Below are 24,163 nucleotides of genomic sequence, written 5' to 3' on the forward strand. Positions count from 1 at the left end.
TATGGAGACTTCCTGGGTCAATCTTGGAGCTGGGACCATGGAATCACTCGCTGTGGTACAGGATATGGGTTGGATTTGGGGGAACCTATCTAAGTGAATGTCCACTGGCAGTGCACACTGCCACCTCACTACACCATCACACGTGCAGCCAACACACACAATTTACTCAAAGAAAAGAAGATTCAGGCTAAAGCGATAGTACAGCGGGTATGGCATTTGCCTTGCATGGAGCCGATTAGGGTTTCATCCCCCAGCATTCCATATGGTCCCCCAAGCACCACCAAGAGCAATTCCTGAGTGCAGAGCTAGGAGTAACCCCTGAGCATCCATCACCAGGTGTGACCCCCAAAAGCAAAAAAAAATAAGAAAAAGGAAAGGAGGTACTAGAGGAGGCACAATCTTGGGGTCAGACCCCAGGTCACTGCAAAAAAAAAAATTAAAAAGCCACAAGACAGACCAGGATGCAAGAGAAGACAAGAGAGTTGTAAGGAAACCAAGAGAAAAGCTACAGGGCAGGCACTGCAAGATAAGGCTGGCAGGAGATCCCAGGCTCAGTCGGCCAGGGTATCACCAGGGAATGACTCAGACAAAAAACTTTTTAAGTGGGCAAAACTTTTTAAACATTCACAAAAGAAGATATACAAATGACTGAGAAATAGATTAGAGGATTCTTGATATCATAAACAATCAAGGGAATGCAAATTAAAATCAAAATTAGTGTGACAACCCATTAGAGTGTTTAAAATGCAACACACTGATAAACGTTAACTATTGGGAAAAGTCTGGGCTGGAGAGGTAAAACAGTGGACAAGGCAGGTGCCTTGCACACAGCTGACCAGAGTTTGATTCCAGCACCCAGAGCTATGGTCCCAGAGCTCCCCCAGGTGAGATCCCTGAATGCAGAACCAGGAATAAACTTTGAGCACCACCAGCTATGGCCCCCAAACAAACACATTTTTTAAAGAGTCTGGCATGATGGGAAGTTCCTAATCCTACAAAAAGTAGAATGGAATCATTGTCTCGGGAAGAGGTTAGCAGATTCTTACGGAAAAACAAGCATTCATAGGGAGGGCATTTTCACTACTATTAGGTATGTAACCAAAGACTAGAAAACGTATATTCACATGGAGAATGAGCACAAAGAGCATATTGGTCACAAACTTCAAACAAGCCAAATATCCACCACAAGTTAAAGGTAAACAAATCCTAGCATACTCAACAAAGCCCTGGTGAACATAAAAGAAATAACCAACATTTCCCCAACAACGTGGATGATATCAAAACACTGTGCTACACATAAGTAGTCAGCCCAGATGGCTTCATGCAGTATGATCCATTTACATGGCACCTTAGAATATAAAAATTAATCTATGAAAACAGTATGAAGATCAATGGCTGCCTGGAGGGGCTGTAAAGGAGTGTTAGAGACCCCTTTGGGATAATGTAATGTTCTATAACTTGATTGGAAGGGTTACAACATTCGGGTGGAGGCAAGTTACTTCAAACTGTATGTAAGCTTTTAAAGGGTGTACTTCACTGGCAACATTAGAGAAAAAATCTTAGGGAGATAGTTTCAAAGAACTGGAGTGCCTGCTTTGCATGCAGGAGGCCTGGGTTCAATCCCAGACACTATATGATTCCCCCAAGCACCAAGCCAAGAGTATCCCCTAAGCACCATTGAGTGTGACTCCAAAACAGAAGATCTGTTCTCAAAGTACACACTTCTGCTCTTATTTTAGTAGTTTAAATATTCATCATCATAACAATTCAATCTTAGGGAAGACTGGGAAATGTAGCCCAGCAGTGTGGAAGGTTGGGGGGGATTGGAAAGTGGTTTTCATGAACAGCAAGCTCCATCTTCCACACCCCACTGTCTATGATCCTGTGAATTCTAAGAAACTCCTTCCAAGGTAGAAACGACTTTATCCACCACTCAGGGACAGAAGCTGGGACTGAGACAGTGAGCTGAAAAACTGCCTGGGGTAGAGAAGGCAAGGCTTCCTAGAGAAGGAATTCTTCAAGCCATTCCCAGTAGCAGACGCCAGAAGGACATCAAGCATCAAAACCTGGAAACAGGAAAGCAAATGTAGGATCATTGCTGAGAAGGTTTACATGGCTGGGCATGAGTGGTTATTTCTGGGGTATGTGAGGAAGGGCTGAGTGGAGGTTACAAATCCTGAGAGCCCCGGAAGGTTGGAAGGAGGCTCTGACTCTGAGAGCCCCTGACCGCCCCCTCTCACCCTCATTCCACACTGAATCATCCACACACCCCTCCATCTCCACCATCCAAAGAGCTGCTCCCTCCATGCAGGGGGTGGTCTCTGCCTGAGGCTGGCTGAGGCAGCCCCCTCTATTCTGGGAGGAGGGAGAAATCAGACATGACTCAGTCTGTGAAACATGAAATAGGAGTCAGGTGACAGGCAGGAAGTGGCCAAAACCCACACATCCAACCCAAACCCATCTGAGTCACAGCACAGAGATACCTATTGCTCAGCAACCCCCCAGTTTAGTACTTGGATTTAGTTAACTCCTCACCTCCCAGTGAGACTCTCTGGAACTGGCTATACCTACTGCCCAGCCTGTTCCCAAGAAGTCACCCAGAATGGAGAGAGCAGAGTCTATTTGGCATCTCACTCTCTTATCAAAAACATGAGCCAGATCCAGCTCTGAGTGGTATAGCTAACAAGAGGCAGGACTGAGCTAGGAGTCACAGGTGTCTTGTTTCTCTGAGCTGGGGGTCACTGCAGCCAGGTGTGTGGCCTCTGCAGGCAGGTGCCAAGAAGATGAAAGTCACATCCATGGAAATACTTAAGGCCTGGAATAGGATGCTGAGTACCCAGATACAAAAAGAAAACTGCAAAACCAAGTTTAACATGGTGTTTAATTCAAGTTTACAAAACACAGGTAGCAGTGGACTTCATTTCTGGCTAATTTTAGACCAGCCAAAACATTGTCTTACATTCCAAAACAATGTCTAGATTAGCTTTGGTCACCTCTAGAGAGTTCTCCAGAAATTTTAGCTTAACAGTAAATTAGTTATTTATGACACAATTACTTCAGAAGCAAAATTATAAATATACTTTCCATTTATTTACAGTAAGAAAAAAATCCCTTTTTTCATATGAGCTATGTGTTCTCTATGATGGAATAAGCTTCTGGAAATAAGGAGGCAAAAGTCCAGCGGGACCTCTAAATGGCTCTCACTGTACCATCCTCCCAAATAGAACTCTTGCCGCTGGAGCTGGGCCCTGACCGAAGGCTTCTTAGGAGCTTTGAACCTGCCACTCCCTCTTTCACTCCTGGCCCTGGATCAGGCTTGGAAGGTCACTGCCTCAGAGTGAAGGGGCCCTAAAAGTGTTCCCCTCCTTTCAGGAAAGCTTCTCCTCTGCAGGTCATAGCTGGGGTACATTCTTAGTCACAGCATTCCCTAGCCCTTTCCCTGCACTGAAGTGGCTACTGATCCTATTAGTGATAAAATGCCAGGGAGAAGCCTGATTTCCTGTTCCAAGTGGGTTATGCTGATGAAACAAGCTAAAAGCTTCATGCTGGGCTCTTAGTTGTATCAGGAATCCTAGGACATGCTTTCCTCTGGTTAATGGCAGCACATTATTTGCTCTCTGGGGCAATAAGAGATTAACAGCCCTGCCACCTCTTTTGCTTCTCTTCTGAGTATTCAGAGATGGTACTCAAGTGCCTGGGGAGTCAGCTCTCCCAGGGTGCTTGTAGAAGAGCTCAGGGGAGCCAGAAGCAGGGAGACAGCCAAGGATCTGAAGACATGGGCTCAGATCCTGCCTATGGTAACCACCACCTGATACACTACAGATAGCAGCTCACCATGGACCTTATATATTTAACCATAATATATAAATAAGGAGGGAAGGAAATTATCTTTACAGATTCCTCCAAGTCTAAAAGTGCAAAAGCATCAGTTACTATCTGTTAGAATATAGCCCCTAACCTGAGCCCTTTTAGTATCATGATCCCAAATATCTGCCCAAGACCACCAAAGTCCTAATGGAAGCATCTTCTACCAGGGCTCACTGGAGCGCTACCCCTGCCACCCTCTCCCACAACATCTGGGGCTACTGTCCTAAGCAGTTGCTCATCACCTGAAAACCTGGGGTGCTCCAAATATTGTTTTAATATAAGAATCTTAGAAAAAATAATTGTATTAGCCACCTCATTCTTTGTGCATGCTAGTAAGTTGCTTTTCAGATGCATCTATTATAAAACTTACAATACAGAGCTATTCCTTTTCTTAGAAGAAGTCTCCCATCTTTGAGAAACTACAGAAGAGGTCAGAGAGATGATGCATCACAGAAGGTGCTTGCCTTGCACATGGCTGATGTAGATTTGATCCCTTGCCATTGCATACAGTCCCTTGAGCAATGTCATTGCTGAGCAAGGTGATCCCTGAGCAGTATGAGGTGTGACCCTCCCCCACCACAAAATTAAAAATTAAAACTAACAGGGTTCAGAGAGATAGAACAGTGGGCAGGGCACTTGCCTTGCATATAGTCAACCTGGATTCTATCCCTGGCATTCCATGTGGTCCCCCAAGTCCCACCAGGAGTAATCCCTGAATGCAGAGCCAGGAGTAAGCCTGGAGCACTGCTAGGTGTAAATCACTGTATCACGGTATCACGGTCATCCCATTGTTCATCGATTTACTCGAGCAGGCGCCAGTAACATCTCCATTCGTCCCAGCCCTGAGATTTTAGCAGCCTCTCCTTACTCGTTTTTCTCAACTATTGGAGGCTCTTTCAGGGTGAGGGGAATGAGATCTGTTATTGTTACTGTATTTGGCATAATAAATATGCCATGGGGAACTTGCCAGGTTCTTTCATGTGGGAGGGATACTCTCAGTAGCTTGCGGGGCTCTCCAAGAAGCGCATATATATATATATATATATGTATATATATGTATGTATTTGTATATATGCATATATACATATATATCCGCATGGCAGAGCCTGGCAAGCTACCCGTGGCGTATTCAATAGGCCAAAAACAGTAACAAGTCTCACAATAGAAACGTTACTGGTGCCCACTCGAGCAAATCGATGAGCAACGGGGATGACAGTGACAGTGACATGTATATATGTATTTCCCTTTATTATGATGTGTCCAGTAATATGTTCACTCATGTGTGAGGCTCGGCCTGAGCACGTGGAAAGCAGCCTAGATAGAGCACAGCGGTGGTGGGGTAGTGAAGGTTGGCTGCCGGGGCTGGGTCCCTTGGGGCAGAGAGGGCTCTCACCCGGTCCCCTCTGGTAAGATAAATAAGGTAAATAAGTAATAATAACAACAAAAGCAGCAGTAAAAATTGTTTTCCACATTTACCATCGTCCACAGCCTTTGTCCTTTCTCATCTGAGTCTCCATCTGGAACAGCTTCCCTTGGATTTGAAGATCCTCCTTTAGCAATTTGTACATTGCAGGTGAGCTCAATTTTACTTAGTCAAGAGTCTCTTTATACTGCCTACATTTTTATATAAAAAGGATATTTTTCACTGGTATTGAGGGTATTGTGTTGAGTATTTCTTTCTTCATTCAGCACCTAAAGAGGCCTTTCTGCTGTAACGACCTCCATTGTTCTTGATAAGTTAGCTCCCAGGTGTGCCATAGGCACCCAGCCTGTCGCAGGTTGTGTTAAGTTTCTCCTTTCTTTGGTTTTCAGTAGTTTGATGATGATGTGCCTAAGTATAGCCCTGGCATTGACTGAGGTCCTGGGATCCAGAAGTTTGTGATTTCACAATATTTAGGACAAGATTTTCTCTATCTTTTTTTTCATGCTGATTTCACTTCCTCTTTTCTGCCTTTGGACATCTGATAAAATAGGTGGTGCTGTCTCACAGGTCACCGACGTCATGTTCACTGTTATTTTGATGAGGTTTTTCTCTATTTTTCAGATGGGATCATTTCTGTAGTTCTACGATTTTACTCACCTTTTCTTCTGTCATGTCCTACTTATGTATTTATTTATTTATTTATTTATTTTTAATTACTGTGGAATTACAGAGGTACAATGTTATTCACTGGTAAGTTTCAGGAATGCAATATTCCAACACCAATCCTTCCAGCAGTGTCCACTTTGCACCACCAGTGTCCCAGTTTCCCTCCAGACCTCCAGCCTGACTCTAGGGTAGGCACTTTCCCCCCATCCCCCATTGTCCTGGTGTTCCCTTCCCTAACTTTTCCCCCACCCCCATTCCAGCCACAGTTTCCTACTGGAGACAAGTTCTCTGGCTCCTTATTTCTATTGCCTTGTTATTCTCTTATGAAGTTTCTTTATGTCCCACATATGAGAGAGACGATTCTGTCTGTCCTTCTACCTCTGACCAACTTCACTCAACATGATACTCTCCAGATACATCCATGCAGCAGCCAATTGCATGGCTTCATCTTTTCTTATGGTCCAGTAGTGCTCTATTGTGTATATGTACCATAGCTTCTTTGTCCTGTCATCTGCTCTTTGTTTCCATATTTGGGATATTGTGTATAGAGCTGCAATGAACATAGGTGTGCATACGTGTTTTTTCTGAATTGTGCTTTTGGACCCTTGGAGTATATTCTAAGGGGTGGGATTACTGGGTCATATGGAAGCTCAATTGCTAGTTTTTTGAGTAATGTGTTCCGTCTAATTTAATATTAAGGCCAGTAATAAATTTTTCACTTTAGACATTTTTACTTTCAATTCTGAAATATCCATTTGGTTCTTATTTTTATCTTCTTTTTCCCAGCTAGTAATCATTATGAGCAAGTTTTTACATATTTCAGTAGTTCTTTTTAAAGACCTATCAACTAATTCCCATATCTGGGTTATTTTGAAGTCTCTTTCTATTGACTTTTTGTTTTTCACTATTGATCACACTTTCCTATTCTTTGTGTCAAGCAAATTTTAATTGTCTCCTGGTCATTAGGTATAATATGTTGCAAAGGCTCTGGATTCTCTAGGGGCAGGGGATTCCATTTGAGTCTTGATTACCAGGAAGTCACCTTGAATAATAACTAATCACATTGCATCACTAAGCTTTCTTAGATGTTTAGTTTTACACATCAGTAGAGCAAGTTTGTTTTAGTTATGCCCTTAGGCTGAGAGCAAAGCCCTAGTTCTGAGACATTCCGTTACTGTCATCCCGTTGCTCATCTATTTGTTCGAGCGGGTACCAGTAACGGCTCTCATTGTGAGACTTATTGTTACTGTTTTTGGCATATCCAATACGCCACAGGTAGCTTGCCAGGCTCTGCCATGCGGGTGCGATACTCTCAGTAGCTTGCTGGGCTCTCCGAGAGGGGCGGAGGAATCGAACATGGGTCGGCCGTGTGAAAGGCCCTACCGCTGTGTTCTATTATTGCCAGGAATAGAAAGATCCTTGGGACCAGAGCTAGGACAGAGGGTAGAGTACTTGTATTGCATGTGGTCAACCTGGGTTCAATCCCCAGTACCACATATGGTCCCCTGAGCCCTGCCAACAGTGATCCCTGAGCAAAGAGCCAGAAATATTCCCTGAACACCCCAGAGTGTAGCCTCAAAAGAAAAAGAGGGGAGGAATAAAAGAGCCCACCAAGACTAACTCAGTAGGATTCAAACTACACACTCTGTCCCTGAAACACCTCACCTTGTAGGTATTGCTTTTGCTGAAATTCCTGGTACACATGTGCTTTATTTTTTTTTATAAACATCAAGGATTTGAGGGCTTTTATATGCAGATCCAGGATTCCTCTATGATACCTTCTTGTTTCAATCTTAACCTCTAGCCACTCTGGACCCCCTGAACTCTAAGCCAGTAAGTTTGAAGCTCTTCCCTGAGCCCGACACTCCATTTGGGAAGAACTACAAGAGAAAGTCACACAAACGTCTCTCTCATCCAATCCTTTTCTTTCAAGGGACAGGAGGAGGTGTTTTTCATTATCTGTCCACTTTGGGATACTCTATAGTATCTTCAAAATTAGCTATTGTTTCAGACAGATATATAGGGAGCCACTTGTAATGATATTTTTTTGAGAAATAATAAAACTAAGAAGAAATTGCCTAGCCCTGAAGTGGTACAGAAGCATGAAAATCATATCCTGTCAAGACACAATCTCTGAGCTCTTTGGAAATGGAGAAATGAGGCACCACCCAAAGAAAGATGGACCCCTCAGAGTAGGGGAAGCTTCAAGAGAATCTAAAATGCTGATAAGAGTATGGAAGAGTCCAAGGCTTTTTCCCTTGACAATGCAAGAGATTCTTATCCAGGCAGGGGGCAATTTGGGGGAAATCCCTGCTATAACATCACTTTTGTAAAGGTAGGTGGGGCACTTTCTCCTTTTGGGGGAAATCACCTGCATCTCAACCTCAGAGAAATACAATTCCCCCTATGGAATTTTTGTTTTTAATATTTTTGTTTTTAATATTCTTTCCTCCCCCTCCCCCCAGTGTGTGTGTGTGCGCGCACATGCGTGCTCATAATTCTTTAAATCAAAACTCTATTACTTAAAAATATATTTTCTAGGCCCATGTATTAGTTGATTACTAATTTATAATGAAATACCATGAAGCATAGTCACAACAGGCCAATGAATTTAGTATTTTGTCTATGTGTGTCTGAGTTTGCTGAAATACTTCTCTACCAGCTCATTCATGCACTTCCATTAGCTGAAAATTTGACTGGGCTGCAATGTCCAAAATGGCTTTGCTCACATGATTTGCAGGTGTTTGGGCTATGAGTCAGGACAGCTCAGTTTATCTCCATCCTTCTATAAGCTCCATCAGCTTCCTGGCATGATGGTCTCAGAACAGAGTTCCCAGAGGCTGAAAACAGTAATTGCAAACCATCTTCAGGTCTGAGTTTGAAAGTCATGTAATATACTTCTGCTATAATCTGTAGATACCCAAGGAAGTGAATCATGTCCAAGGAAGTGAGAAAACACACTTCACCTATGAATGGGAGCCATAGCAAAGCCGTAAACTAAGGGACATGCATACTTGCATCATAGGATTTTGTGATCATTAAAAACCCTTACTAAAATGAAAGCATAGAAAATAGATCCAAGCTAAACTAAGTTTTTCTTTTTTTTTGGGGGGGGGGTTATTTGTTTTTATTCTTTTTATTTTAGGCACTGTGGTTTACAAATCTGGTGTGTGGGGGGGAGTGTTTGTTTTTTATTTTGGTATTGGGGCCACATCTGGTGATGCTCAGGGGTTACTCCTGGCTTTGCATTCAGGAATTACTCCTAGCAGTGCTAGGGGGACTATATGAGATGCTGGGGATCAAACCCGGGTCAACCACATACGAAGCAAATGCCCTCGCTGCTGTACTATGGCTCCAGCCCCCTCAGGAATTACTCTTGATGGTGCTTGGGGGACCATATGGAATGACAGGGCTTGAACCCAGGCTGTCTGCATACAAAGCAAGTGCCCTACCCTATCTCTCCAGTCCCCAGCAATACTGTTAATGGTAGGGTTTCATGCTAAAGCATCCCAACACTAGCGTCTCTACCAGAGTGTCTGATTCCCTTCCCCATTGTACCAGTGTCCCCCCTCATCCTGTCCTTCCCTACTGCTACCCTGTAGTAAGTTTCCTATTGAATACCAAACTCTAAATAATTAACCATAATATGAGAGATAAAATTTAAAAATAACTATAATGAAGCAATATGTATTTCAATATGCAAATGCTTGGGCAGAAATGCTCTAGAAGACATAATGAAGTAATCAGCCTTGTACATTGATATGCGTATCTGCTCATGCCAATCATGTAAGGGTGTTGTATTGGACTCAGACAGTGCCAACATTGTTACCATCAGGAATAATTTCCAAAATGAAAACAACTCTTGGTAATGTTCAGAATAAAACCAATACAAAATTCCTCATGATTTTCACCCTAGCTATATTCCCAGAGTAGCACTATAGCACTGTAGCACTGTCTTCCCACTATTCATCAATTTGCTTGGGCAGGCACCAGTACCGTCTCCATTGTGAGACTTGTTGTTACTGTTTTGGCATATAAAACACACCACAGGTAGCTTGCCAGGCTCTGCCATGTGGGTGAGATACTCTCAGTAGCTTGCCAGGCTCTCCAAGAAGGACAGACGAATTGAACCCAGGTTGGCCGTGTGCAAGGCAAAGGCCTACCCGCTATGCTATTGCTCCAGTCCCAGAGTATTCAATACAAATGAAAAACAAATGCAAAAAGAACTTAAATTCTAGGTCCAGATACACATGCCCAGTTTTGCATCTATAGGAAGTTCTGGCTGGACAGTCCAAATCCAGAGGGCCAGGATAATTTGTAGGAAACATTGTAAGGCAACTAGGCAACCTCCTCCATCTTTGATTCAATAAAAAGGGGATCTAGACTAGTTTGGGGTGTCCCAGTGGACTGGTGATGTTTGCTGCACAGATAACTTGGATACAATTGTAACCAGGCTCTGAGCCAAAATAAGCACCATTTGGAAAGGCTCCTGGACCACTGTTAGGTGAAGCAACTACTCAAATGAAACACCAAAGAGGTTCAGAAAAGTCAGGGAAGAAGATGGGGGAAGAACAAAGAGGATCTAATGAGAGAAGTGAGTGGCTCTGTGAATCTCACCACATCATGCAGGATCAGGGATGCAGTTCCCTGACCAGCAAAGAGGACAGGTTTCCCACCAGTCAGGCACCTCTCAAACCTCCGTCTTGAGGCAGGAAGGTGCAGAACTGCAGCTTGCTCTCTGTTCTGCTCTGAAACCTGATGCTCATCCAGGGACTTTTGCTTCTGTCAAATTTGAATGAGAAGCAGGTTCAGTGCCTCTTGGAGGTATTTGGGAGCAAGAGATCCCTCAAGGTTAAAGGGATAGTCCAAACAAACTCTTGCTCAGGCCCCTGGTACTGGCAGCATGGGTATGTGCTGCTTTCTTGGTACTGCCCAGAATCTCTGCAGTCACTGTGAGGTCAGGAGTGGCAGGATAAACAGTACCAGAAAGTCCACGTGGACCAGTCCTGAACACCAACCCTATGGAAGTGCTTCCCATACAAAGGGAATTGTTCAAAGAAAAGCCAAACCACCAATTCTGCTTTAAGAGCATGTGTTCAATTCCACTGGCTCAGAAAGGTGAAATAAAGCACGGTCTTTTGTACCCAATGATGGCTGCTTCAATTTTATTGGGGAAAACAGCGAAGTTCTTTTTGTTGGGTTTGGTTGCAAAAACCTTGCTGTTGGTGACATTTCTGGAATTCACTTTTAGATTATGTAAGTATTTTCTAGCCTTATAAAGCAAGAAACAAAGAACAAAATCATAAAATCCATGGTGAAAACATCATAGTTATGAATTTTTGTATGCCAGAAAAAAAAATTTAAAGATTTCATTTGAGCTGAATTGCAGCTTAGTGATGGAGATACACTTCACACATGTAAGGGTCTGCATGCCATTCCCAGCCCACTGCCACTGCTAGCCTCACCTACTGAAAAAAGGGCTTTGTATGGTTTTGAAGGGCTGGGAGTGGGGTGGGTGCTCAGGGCTGGTGCTTAGGACTTATTCTTGGTTCTGAACTCAGGGATCTCTCCCCTCAGGACTCAGGGGCCCACATGTGGTTCCCAGGGAACAGAACCAGGTCAGCTGTGTTGGAAACATGTGCCCTACCTGTGCTATACTATCGCTCTGACCTTAAGAGTGTAGTATGGTTTTAAGGTTGTAACCCCAAAACTTTTTCCATGGGAAAGAAGGGCAGAACTCAGTTCAATAACTGGGGTGATGTGACTGGGTTCCCACAGGCAAAAAGAGCCAGACTGTCTGCCTCTGCCTATGACCCACGTGGCTTGGAGTGTGATCTATGAGCCATGGAGTCATTTCTGTTAATTAAACTCTTTAATATAATTTTGAGGTAAGAGTGCTTGGCCTATATTTCAGACAGTCCCCAGGGAACTGGGAAGTGGGAGAATATGCCATCTGGCAAAGCACTGCGAAGCTTAATCACCTGGGGGAAATGCATCAAACTCAGCCCTGATGGAGGAGGGAATAGGTCCGTGGACAAGACAACATGCAGAACCCGGACTTGGGATTCAACAGAGCAGCATCAAAATAAGAGCGGGTTTGTTTCCCTGCAATGGTTAAGTCAGTCGTCCAGCCCTGGGGAGCATCTGCAGCCCCCAAAGGTCATGCGTGATGTGCTTCCTTCTCCAGCCAAAGCCCAGACAACTGACCCCTGTGTCAGGACAGGCCCTTCTGTCCTTGGTGCTCCCTGAGGCATGAGGCTTCACTTCCCTCTACAGACAGACAGATAGGCATGCACGCACGCACACACACACACACACACACACACACACACACACACACACATACACACACAGAGGAGTCCTCTTCCTCTGTGGACTGTTTATGCAGGCTAGAGTGCCGAGTTAACCCAAGGCTACACGTCTTTGGAAGGAAATCAATACATAATTATGTGTCTGTCTGTGCAGCTCGGCCCAGAGCCAGGCTGATTGGGGATTAGACAAAGTAGAAACGAAGTGGTCAAGGATGGCTGGCCAGCATGAGGACATCCCACAACTGAGGGAAGAGTTTGGCCGCCCTTGCCTAGGATCTGGGCCTCCTCTCTTGCCACACCATGGGGTGAGTCCAAAGAGGCAGAGCCAGGCATTCTGGCTTCTGCACCTCACCTTAAAGAGGATTCACTGTTGCCTCCGCTGTCGATAGAGGCTGGACCCGATGGCAGTCCCCTCCAGGCCTGCATTCTCTCCCTCTCAAATCCACACCCCATGGGAACCTTCACCCTGACAGAGATGACTCTGATGTGCAAATATGACCATGTCATTTCTGCACTTAAACTCTTTCTTGAGAAGCAGTTTGGGGTTAAAAACATTCACAATGAAGTCAGAACAGCCCAAGTTTGTGTCTTGCCTGGGTTAGTGTCAGTCCCTGGGTCCTCTGTAAAATGGAAAAGCAAGAACATGAATCAAACAGGGCTCTTCGTGAGAGTTCTTTGACTCATAAGAGCAAAACACATAACACAAGGTCTGCCACATGGTAGTACTAGTAAGAATCATCGCTGTCCTTGGATTTTCTTAGGGCTCCCCAGAGATAGTGTCTGATGTGCTAAGTCAAATAAAGGGCCTAGAGAACCCAGAAACGGTTAGGGCCAGACGTCCCTGAATCAACTCAGGTTTCTCTCACAGAATAGCAGCCAGCACGTGTAGCTGAAATAAGACAACTCATTTCTCACAATTCTAGAGGCTGGAAAGATCAAAGGCAAGTGCCAGCAGACTGGGATTCTGGTAAGGGCCCTCCTCTGGCACTGTGGACAACTGTCTTTTGGCTGTACCCTCCTATGGTGGACAGAGACCCACCCATATCTCTTCAGAGAACAGTGTGCTTGCCTTTGCACAAAGCCCACCCAGGTTCGATGCTCACCACCCCATTCAGTCCCCTGAGCACCACCAGGAGTGATCTCTGAGTGCAGATCCACCTGAGCACAGGTAGGTGTGGCCCTGAAACAAACCCAAAAAAGAGTTTTTATTTCCTCCTGATCTCATCTAATTCTAGTCACCTCCCAAGGACCTCACCCCGATACTGTCACAGTGAAGGCTAACAACTGGGGAAGGAGATAATTCATCCACGGGGTGGAGGGGGATATAGCAAGCAGGTGGCCCACCTGGTGTTTGATTAAAACATGCACTTCCTCCAACCTTTCAGGCTTCCTTTGCCACTTTTGCAGCAGCAGTACCCAGGCTGGGGTGCCGCATTCATCTTTCCTCCACCCCAGGAAGTTTCAAGCCTGTGAGTCCAAGACCCACACGTAAGTCTTGGCCCACAGAGAAGGGGAGTTCTTAGGGGGCATCTCTGCTCTGGTGACCTGTGCTTTCAGGAGGAAGCACCAGCCTGGCTGCAGCTAGCTCAGGGCTTAGAGCAGGCAAAGATCCCAGCTCAGACCGAGGTTCTCTAGTGGCTTTTGGTCTCAGGCCAAGGAAGAGAGCTCAGTCTGGAAACGGATGACGATTCGGCCCATAGCTGGGATCTGTTCCCAGCCAGGAGCCAGAATCGGGGCTCATTCTGGATCCCCCATTGAAACTTAACCGGGAAATTAGAAAGATCGTGTGAGTGTGAAGTTTAAAGATTTCTGTGAATACGGCTGACACTCAGTGGGCAATAGGCACTTCCCACCCTGCGGATGTGCTGAGGACGGAAATGCATCCTTTGCCTTCTTGGTTTCAATAATCCTCCAGCCCACAGGAAACAAGATGCATTTTTTTTGTTTGGTTTGGTTTGTGTGTGTGTTTTTTTTAAAGCAAGATTACTGCTAGTGGTGATATCGGTGATCTGCCTGCAGCGCACCTGCCACAACCGTTTTCTGCACCTCATGCCCAAAAAAGACTCTGCAGTCATTCCACATGACTCCAGATCGGCAGAGGAAAGCAGAACTCTCCCTTGAATAGCTTCAAGACTCAGGTGTCTGGGCCCTCAGAAGCCAGCAGCCCTCCCCTGGCATAAAGGAAACCACGTGGGTGGGAAAAAATCCACCGGGAGAACAGAGGAGCTAAAGGGTGCTGAGTCATAATGTGACCCAGGAGGAGGCCAGCGCCTTAGTTTCTCCTGCTCACCAGCAGTGACAAGAGCTAAGCGGACAGAACCTTGTCCCCTCTCCTTTGGGTATAAAATGCATGGGTGCCACAAGGGGGCCTCCCCACCAGGACCCCACCCCACCAGTCCTTTCTCTGTGGGGCGGGCAGACCTGCCGGCTCTCAGCCTTCTCCATGTCTCTTTCCAAGTCTCAGTTTCCCCAACAGTCTCTTGAGTGAGACCTCTGTTCTCTTACTGAGATCATCCCAGAAGGGAAATTCTCCCGCAGCATTAAAAAATAATGCCGAGGAATTGTGTTCCTTTAATAAAAGCCACATGAAGTGATACAATTTTTATAGTATGTGTCAGAATAAGAAAAGTCTGTGCTTTTTAATTTTTTAATTTTTTTATTGAATCACTGAGATAGACCCTTACAAAGATGTTCATGATTAGGTTTCAATCATACAGTGTTCCTATACCCCTCCCTCCTCCAGTGTACATTTCCCAGCAGCAGTGTTCCCAGTTTCCCGTTTCCCTCTCATCAACCCCTTCCCCACCTGCTGCCTGCCTCTGCCTCCATGGCAGGTGCTCTCTCTCTCTCTCTCTCTCTCTCTCTCTCTCTCTCTCTCTCTCTCTCTCTCTCTCTCTCTCTCTCTCTCTCTTTCTCACTCTTCTCTCGCTCTCTCCCACCCCCTTTTGAGCATTGTTCTTTGTAGTACAGGTACTGAAAGGTTATCAGGTATATCCCTTTGCCTACTTTTAACTCTCGGTTCTTGTCCAGCATGATCATCTCCCACTATTACTTTCATATTGGTCCTTTCTCTATCCTACCCCACACACACACTTGTGTATTGATTCCAACCAATGACCAGTCCTCCCTGGCTTTGTTTTTTCTGGCCACAGATATTAGTCTTCTAATATATATTTTATGTACTACAAATGAATGCTGTCATTCTATATCTGTCCCTCTCCTTCTGACTCATTTTGTTCACCATACTTTTAAAAAACTTCACTGTATCACTGTTGTCCCATTGTTCATCAATTTACTCAAGTGGGCAGCAGTAACATCTCTATTCTTCCCAGCCCTGAGATTTTAGCAGTCTCTTGTTACTCGTCTTTCCCAACGATTGGAGGCTCTTTCAGGGTCAGGGGAATGAGACCTACAGTTACTGTTTTTGGCATATTGAATATGCCACGGGTAGCTTGCCAGGCTAAATGCTAAATTTAGAATATTGATATACAAAGTTACTGTATTTCACCACCACCAAAGTGTCCAAGACCCTCCACCATTGTCTCTTTGTCACCCCTGGTCCGAGGTCTTATAGGAAAGTGAATCTCTCCCAGTCTGGTTACTCAGATATATGCTGATAACTTCTGGTACATCCTTCCTCATGCAAATATACTTACTTGGGAAGTCTAACTTGTAGTATAATTGAGCCAAACTGGCCCCTCATTCTGCTCCAAACTGCTCCTCAATGGCAGATTCTTTTGGCCTGGCTCATAAATATAAGGATGGGAAAAACAAACTTGTTTCGGCTGCTTCTTTGTCTTTTTTTATATATATATAATTAAACAGTTAGTGGCTAAATTGCATTGTAATTGATTGCAAAATTGCTTTTTTAATGAGATTTAGATGCTAGGAAATAGCTTTTTTTTTTCCTCTCTTCAATGTGCCCAAAGTGAACTTGGTCATTTTTACAACAAATTGTCTCACTGGCCTTCTCCTGAGCTCATAGGCCTCAGTTGGCAAAGTCCTGGACCACCCCCAGCAGAAACACAGCCTTTGCAAGACCTTCTTCCAGCACCCACAGCTCACCCTCAGCTTTTTCCTGATCACCTAAGACTCAGGGATGTCAGAGGGGGCATCCTGCCAGTGGTCTGTTGGCCCACTCATTTCCATGCTTGTTTTGGAGTACCAGGTAGAAGTGGGAATTCTCCCTGGGAGGAGATGACACAAAACTGAAGAGTCTCTGGAGCTCCAGAGGGAAAACAGGTGTGGGTTCAGGGGTAAAGGCAAAGCCTGGAGCCTTAAAGCAGTGTTGTCTCTGGTAGGTGCTGTGAGGTGGGGACAGAAACTGCCTTATCCCTCAAGAAGCTGTCCCTCTGGGACTAGCGAGGAGAGAACATTAGAGGAAGGCCACAGGATGTCCTGAGGACAAGCAAGAGAGACAGTAACTGAGGTCTGAGGGTAAGGCAGGCACAGATGACACAGTTAAAAGACATTTGGAAGGGAACAGGGCCAGACCAGAGTGCTTGGACCTGGTCAGTGAAAAGGAAGGAAAAATTAGACTTCCTCGAGCCTCTGGAGGAGCAGTGGCATCAGTGTCCTTCCTGGGCCTCAGTGTCCCCTTCTTCACACTGTAGAGAGAACATCCTAGCAAAGACATTCCCCATACAAAGCCTTGAGCAACAGGTGTCATGTTATCCACACAACTACCCCAGAGTTAGTTCTGTCACTGGACACATTTAAGAGACGAGGATCCAGGCACGCCATCATTTTGGAGGTAAGATCAAAGCACCTCCCCAGGGTGACCCAGCAGCTCAGTGCCTGACCAAGACTCAAACCCAGGTCATCTGGCCTCTGCATTCTCACATACATGTCTCAGGTTCAACTCCAGCTCCCTGAGGCCTCCCTCTCCTTTCTGATTTATTCATGGGGGTTGCAACCCATGTCTCTCTCCCCCCCTGTGTATCTTGTCAGGATACCTGATATCCTACCACTCTGGAGCCAAGTAGACTTTGTCTCTGTCCCTCACTACCTGATGCCAGTCTGTGCTTGAGTCAGTGATCTTAGGGAATTAGTCCTGCACAAATCCCAACACAAATTCATCAAGACTCTGTGTTCCATAGCTGGGAACAACTGCTGATCCACTTCCTGTCAGTATAGTGCACAGCCCAGTCTCCAAGTGACACATATGTCAGCGTGGCACCAGCTGCTGTTTGTCATCCAAACTGCGGTTTGACAGAAAGGTCAGCCACCTTTCATGTCCCTAAGAGCCCATGCAGAGTGGTGTAGCTGATAGACGATGAATTTCCGTCCCAATATTCAGAGATTGAGCCTCCTGCTAACCTTGCATGTCCCATCATCCTCCTAGGTAAGACCTGACCACATTTTTCTATAAAAGGCCAGGCAGTGAATATTCACTTTGTGGATAGCAGACTGCATTTACTCAGTTCTCCCACCATAAAAGGCATAGGATTTACATTAAAGGAATGGGCATGGCCATGTTCCAATAAAACTTTATTAACAAAAACAAGCAGGAGAGAAGATTTGATCCATGGGCTATAGTTTGTCCCCTGCTTCCAGGTGACCACAGGGACAAAAAGAGGATAAAGCTTTCTGTAGGATAACATAGCCTCAGGTAGTTTAGGTTTATTGGGTTACTCCCATTACAGTGCTCCCATTCCTCTTTGTTTATTTGCAGCTTCTTTCTTAGTGTTCTGTTGACTTGTAAATATTGTTTTTCTCTTCTCCTTGAGTCCTTTGCATAGTTAATTCAGAGCAATGTCCTTTTTGTAAGGAAGACTTAGCAAATGCTATGCTTTTATAACCTGGGAGTCATTTGACTCTACATGATATTTTCCTCCTGGGCATCTGTTCTCTCAACCTAAGCCTCAGCTGCCCTTACTTCCTAGCACTCCCAAAAGCAGGGTCCCGACGAGGGACGAGACGGACCCAGGGCAAGCGGTGAGTTGTGTGCTACCCTGGCATCAAGATGAGCCTGGCCAAAGTGCCTAATGCTTAACTATAAGTTAAGAGCTTGATCATGGACAAATGTTGTCATGATCCAAACAGTGACTAGATTTGGACCCTGCTAGGGTTAGGAGTGATTAATCTGGCCTGAGTGCTGTGGTCTGAGCCTGTGGCAAGATGTTGTCAGGAAAGCTGCCTTGCAAGCCTCAATGTATCTCTTGCTATGTCCATACAAAAATAACTAGTATTAAGATGTTAATAAGTGTTTGGACTAAGGAAAAGAAAAAAAAAAACCTTAAGAGTCCGGAAAGGCTTTGGAATGCCCTGCCCTCAGGAAGGGCCTTCTTATGTTGATTTTGCTACCTGGTTGGGTGTAGCCTAGAGGGCAAGATGGGAGAGAGAAGTAGGAGGAGAGACAGAGAAGCCAGAGAAAGGCTGGAGTAGATCGAGAGAGAGGACGGAGCTGGGAGTACGGGAGATGAGAAAGATGGAAGATTAAATAAACGGTAACTAATCAGCAACCAGCTTGGTCCTCGTTCTTCCTTCGCCTGTCCTTGGCCAACCGCTGTCCCGATCCAGCCCATACACAGCGGTTCCAGAGCACCGAACTCGGGCAGTGAGACACAGTCGCCCGGAGAGCCTGCGAGTGCACCCACCCACCCCCCACCCCAACCCCCACCCCCGTCAGCGAGCATTAGTTTTTTACAGTTCTTTTTAAGTTCCTGCAGTCTGAAATATTACTCATATCCTGTTCACCCATACATCCCTATGTACTTGGAAATGTTGTTGCTGCACCAGTGTTACACTAGGAGGGGGTCACAAATCTGTGGCAATTAGTTAGCTGGCTAGGAGATCAAACACATTCTACTAATTGAGAGGTGCTTCTTGAGCTTCCTCTGTGACTCAGCTCCATCTGGAAACACTGGACCTTGAGACATTGTTGCATCCCTAGAAGAAATCAGTCTAGTTTAAACTGAAAATGCAGATGCTTTTAAGTTTTATTTTAGCTCCCTTTTGGAATCATTTGATTTTTTTAATAGGATTTCCAAATTCCAGGCTGAAAACCAAGTTCTACCAGGGAAGTGAAGGAAAAAGGCAGAAAATGAGTGTAAACTTCACAGGGCAGCTCCCTGGACTGGTTTACCATCAAACCACAGAGCTCACAGGGGCCTGGCATTCTGGGGGAACACTGGAAGGTGCGGAGTGAAAGGGTAAAGCCTGTTCCAACTACAGAAGCTAGGCCTGGATCTTTAGGGAGGGTACTTCTGGGCTTACATACCAACCCAGAGAATCTCAGGTTAATACAATGTAAAAATAACCAAAGAGAAGCCTATTTATCCAAACAAAGAGTAAAGGCTTAGATCCAGCTTGTCAGCATTTATCTAGGAGATAAATTTTAGTCCTATATAGACATAAAAGACCTAACTCTTAAGTATTTGTAGCAATAATAGCCATGGGCCAGAGAGACAGTGCACAAGGTAAGGTGCTGCCTTGCATGAAATTGACCCTAGTTCAATCTCCAGCACCTCATGTTCTCTCAGGCACCTGATTAAAACAAACAAACAAACAAACAAAAACACAGAAATAACCTCTGAAAACCACAGGGTGTGGCCCAGAACACAAAAAAACAAATGAAACAAAAAAAAAAGAAACAAAACAACAATAACCACAATTGAATACAGTATGATTCCTTTGGGCTGGAGTAATAGCACAGCCGGTAGGGCATTTGCCTTGCAAGCAGCCTACCTGAGTTTGATTCCTCCGCCCCTCTCGGAGAGCCTGGCAAGCTACCGAGAGTATCCTGTGAGTACAGCAGATCCTGGCAAGCTGCCCATGGTGTATTCGATATCCAAAAACAGTAACAAGTCTCACAATGGATACGTTACTGGTGCCTGCTCAAGCAAATCAATGGCAACCAGACGACAGTGACAGTAACAGTGATGATTCCTTTATTTGGGGGAGGTGGGTTATCCTTTCAAGGAGTGCTCAGAGGACTGGGGGCCACTCCTAGTGATATTTAGCCAATAAGGTCAGGCTGTTCAGTGCTGGGACCCTGCGGAGCCAGGGACCTCCAGGACTACCTTGGCAGTGCTCAGGGGTTTACTACACCCTGTGGTGCACAGGGGACCATAAGGCACCAGTTCTCAATCTCAGGTCTGCACCCCCGAACACTGAGCTTCCTCCATCTCTGAATACTATATGATTCTTTACAGTTTAGAAAGTGAGTCCTTATCCATGAGCTCATGGAAAACCCCACTTGTGATATGAGAGAGAGAGAGAGAGAGAGAGAGAGAGAAAGAGAGAGAGAGAGAGAGAAAGGGCAAGTTAGAGTCTCTCTACTATATAGAAATGGGTGCTTCAAAGGGCGTGATGACCCCAGAACAAACCATGGGTTGTCAATGCCTAGCTTTAAAATGAACAGTCTATCCCTTCTGGAATATAACTCTTGCTTAAGAATATAGTACCGGGGCTGGAGTGATAGCACAGCGGGTAGGGCGTTTGCCTTGCACGCGGCCGACCCGGGTTCGATTCCCAGCATCCCATATGGTCCCCTGAGCACCGCCAGGGGTAATTCCTGAGTGCAGAGCCAGGAGTGACCCTTGTGCATCGCCAGGTGTGACCCAAAAAGCAAAAAAAAAAAAAAAAAGAATATAGTACCAACTAAGTACAAATTTCTAGATTTAAACTCTTTTTTTATAGTTTCTGTTTGCAACTTACTTTTTTTGTGTGCATGTATATTTTATTCTATGTTTTAAATCTTTTTGACTTACGGTATTATTAATAATGATTTCTACTTAACTTCTTTTAAAAAGTAATGCAAGTGACATGTGTATTTCAGATTCAAAATAGTCTTAATTTTGTAAATTTTATGTAACTAAGTGTTTGGGGCAAATCTCACCAATGATATTGGATTTACAGAAAAGGCAAAGACAAGGTCACTTCTTATGTGACCTCTGGCAGGTGACTTCCTCACTCAGGAGTTTATTCTCAGCTGTGACACCAAATGGGGTGGGATTAGTGCTCTCTGGAGTCTTTCCCTACACAGAGAAAAATGCTGTAATCAATTATCTCCAGGCACGAAGCCAACATTTTCACACTCGCCCCAACAGCCATTGTGAGCATATGGAAAAAGAAGCAAAGGCATTTGGGGTTCACTCCAAGGAGGCTGAGGCGACAGCCCACAGGGTGGCCTCTGGACTTGAGTGTTCAGCTCAAGAGCTGGGGGGGTGGGCAGAAAGGCTACTTAGGTACTACTGAGTCCTTGAGGCATCTGTGAGCCCCAACACCCTAAACATCTCAGCTGTAGGAACTCCGAGCAGCACTTCCCAACCTTTCAATCTGCAGACACTCTGATTCTGGACAGTGACCTTGTCTCTTCACTGTCACACAGTGATCGTCACTGTGGTGAGGAATCATTAACATACTAATAAATAGCTCAGAATAGTGTCATGGGCAATCCCTTCTCTACATCTGCTGCAGGCCATATTCCCCGTGCACCCTTCTGCAAAGCCACCTGCCTGGCAGGGGTGCAAAGGAAGCAGCCTGAAGCCGGGCTGGTGGGAATTTCCAAGCACAGCCAGTGCGCTGAGCAGGAAGCATTCGACAGAACTTCTCGGGGGTTTGTTCTGAATAGTAATGAGTGGCATGTGAAGTCAAGATTTGTATTTCTTATTTTTCAAAAGCTGCATTGATGGGAGCAAGCTCACAATACAAACAGTGGTGATTGCAATCACTTGCTGTTCCCATGGCAACAGACAAGATTAAAAGGGCAAACAACGGAGCTGGAACTCTCTTCAGATTAAACTCTCCTGATTTTAATTGCCAGGCAGTGCACTAGCACATGGATTGCCTGCTCTCGGCGCAACAGAACAAAAACCTCTCCACAGTCACGGCTGGGGCCATCCAGGCTGACCACCTGGCCTCGCTTCCAGAAGTCAGCCTGCAGCTCCTGGAACCCCACCAGGAATGGGGTGCTTCTTTCACCTCGGACTGGATGTGAGGTTCAATAAAGGGGCTATTTTAGCAGCCAGGAAATAAAACCATGAAGTCGTGGACTCAATCACAAAAAAGAAGACAGTCACATAAATTTAACTTCTGAAGGTTCCCTAAAGAACTACATAGTCAAATACTGTGCCAGTCACTCCTTAGGCAAGACCTCATCTAATCCTCCCAACAGCCTGTGGCGCAGGCACTATTATTGTGTCTGCGTTGCCGATGAGACTGCAGCTTGGAGAGACGAAGACCAAGGTCACACACGGAGAGGCAGAACCAAGTCTGAAACTCAGACCCACTTGGCCCAGAGCCCTCACCTTTGTCTCCTCTTGGCCTAGGAGAAAGGAACCCCCTGAATTTGCAGCCACATGGCAGACATGGGCAGCGGTGAGAACGTGAGGACTTGGAAGACCCGGGCTCTCATGGAAGACTTGGCCTTGCTGTTGCTTCCTCTAAGCACCAGGCTCCTTCTGAGATTGGAGCTGTGCTCCCAGGGGCTGCTGCGCTGTCTCTCAGGCCTGGCACCTGCAGTGTGGAGTGTTCCTGTTGCATTCTTTGGGCTTTGAGCTTCCAGGCAGCCAGCCTTGCCTGACTGCTTCCTTCTCCTGGGAACCCTGAGCTCTCTCTTCACACAGCTGCCCAGCATTTGATCAGCCTGGATCAAAGCAAGCACTGCAGGCCCAGGGAGAAATAGGTCTTTATTTCAGGGAAAAACAGCACTGAAATAAAATAAACCATCACGAATTCACAAAGAAAATGACAATTAGGGGCTAAAGAAATAGCACCGTGGATGGCCCAGGTTACACATAGCCAACCAGGGTTTGATCTCCAGCACACAATTTGGCTCCCTGGGCCCCATCAGGAGTGATCTGAGTTCACAGTCAGGAAAAAGCCCTAAACACTACTGGGTGTGGCCCAAAGACAAACAAAAAACAGAAAAAGAAAAAGACAAGTAAGCCACCCCCAGGCATCTGGTATTAAGGCACAAATAAATGAGCTGTGTTCCCAGACTCAGTTGTTTAGTCACTGAGTTACCTCTCAGTACCCACTAGGTACCAGGCACTGCAGGAAATGCCAGAGATGCAGAGCAGTTGAGATGGGGCATCCACCAGCCTACAGGTGTGAGCATGCCCACAGGGTTGCTTGAAGAGCTTGCAGTATAACCTGCAAGAACAGGGTGGCCACTGCGGAGAGAAAGCGGGAGCTGATTCCCCTCTGGGTATGCTGGGGATACCAGCTGGGTATGCTTAGATGAGAGGACATTAGCCATCATTCATTTGCTCTCTCACTGAAGCAAAGCTGTTCACTGGGTCCCCAAATACATGCCACTGGGGATATAGAGGTGTATGCAAGATCTGTCCCTGCTATGTATGTTGCTCATAGTCCAGTGGGGGGCGGGGGGAAAGGAAGCCAATATTTCAGCTCTCTAAAAAGTGCTGGGAAAGGACCAAAAGAGTGTTCTCAGAACAAGAGGAATGATAAAGTGATCTTGTCTTGGATGTTAAGTGAGTGACCTTTGGCATCATCAGGATGAGGGGGGGGGTCTCATCAGTTGAAAACTTAGGGTTTATTTGCTGACACAACAGAGGAGCCTCAAAGCGGAGCACCATCTGCAAGCGTAGGCAGGGCTCAGAAAGCCAGCTATGACTGCACAGCACCCCAGGTCACTGGTGTCCGCACACCTGCGGGTAGTGACAATGTCCCAAAAGTCAAGTTAGAAAGGGCTGAAGCCAAGAGACTGACCAGCCCAAGGGAACTAGGCAGGGAGGAAGCTGACCCCACTCCTCTCCCTGCTGGTAATCTCCTACCAAGGCCCAAACTAGCTTGATTCCAAAAGCAAGGGAGTCCTCCATTTGGCCCATCTCATCAAACTCTCAGGGCATAAGTGAAGGGAGAGTGGATCTGGAGAGGCAATTGGAAATATCTAGCCCAGAACCAGGCAGAAGGGGGCAGAAAAAAT

The sequence above is a fragment of the Sorex araneus genome, chromosome 3 (assembly GCF_027595985.1).
Source record: "Sorex araneus isolate mSorAra2 chromosome 3, mSorAra2.pri, whole genome shotgun sequence".
Lineage (NCBI taxonomy): Eukaryota > Metazoa > Chordata > Mammalia > Eulipotyphla > Soricidae > Sorex > Sorex araneus.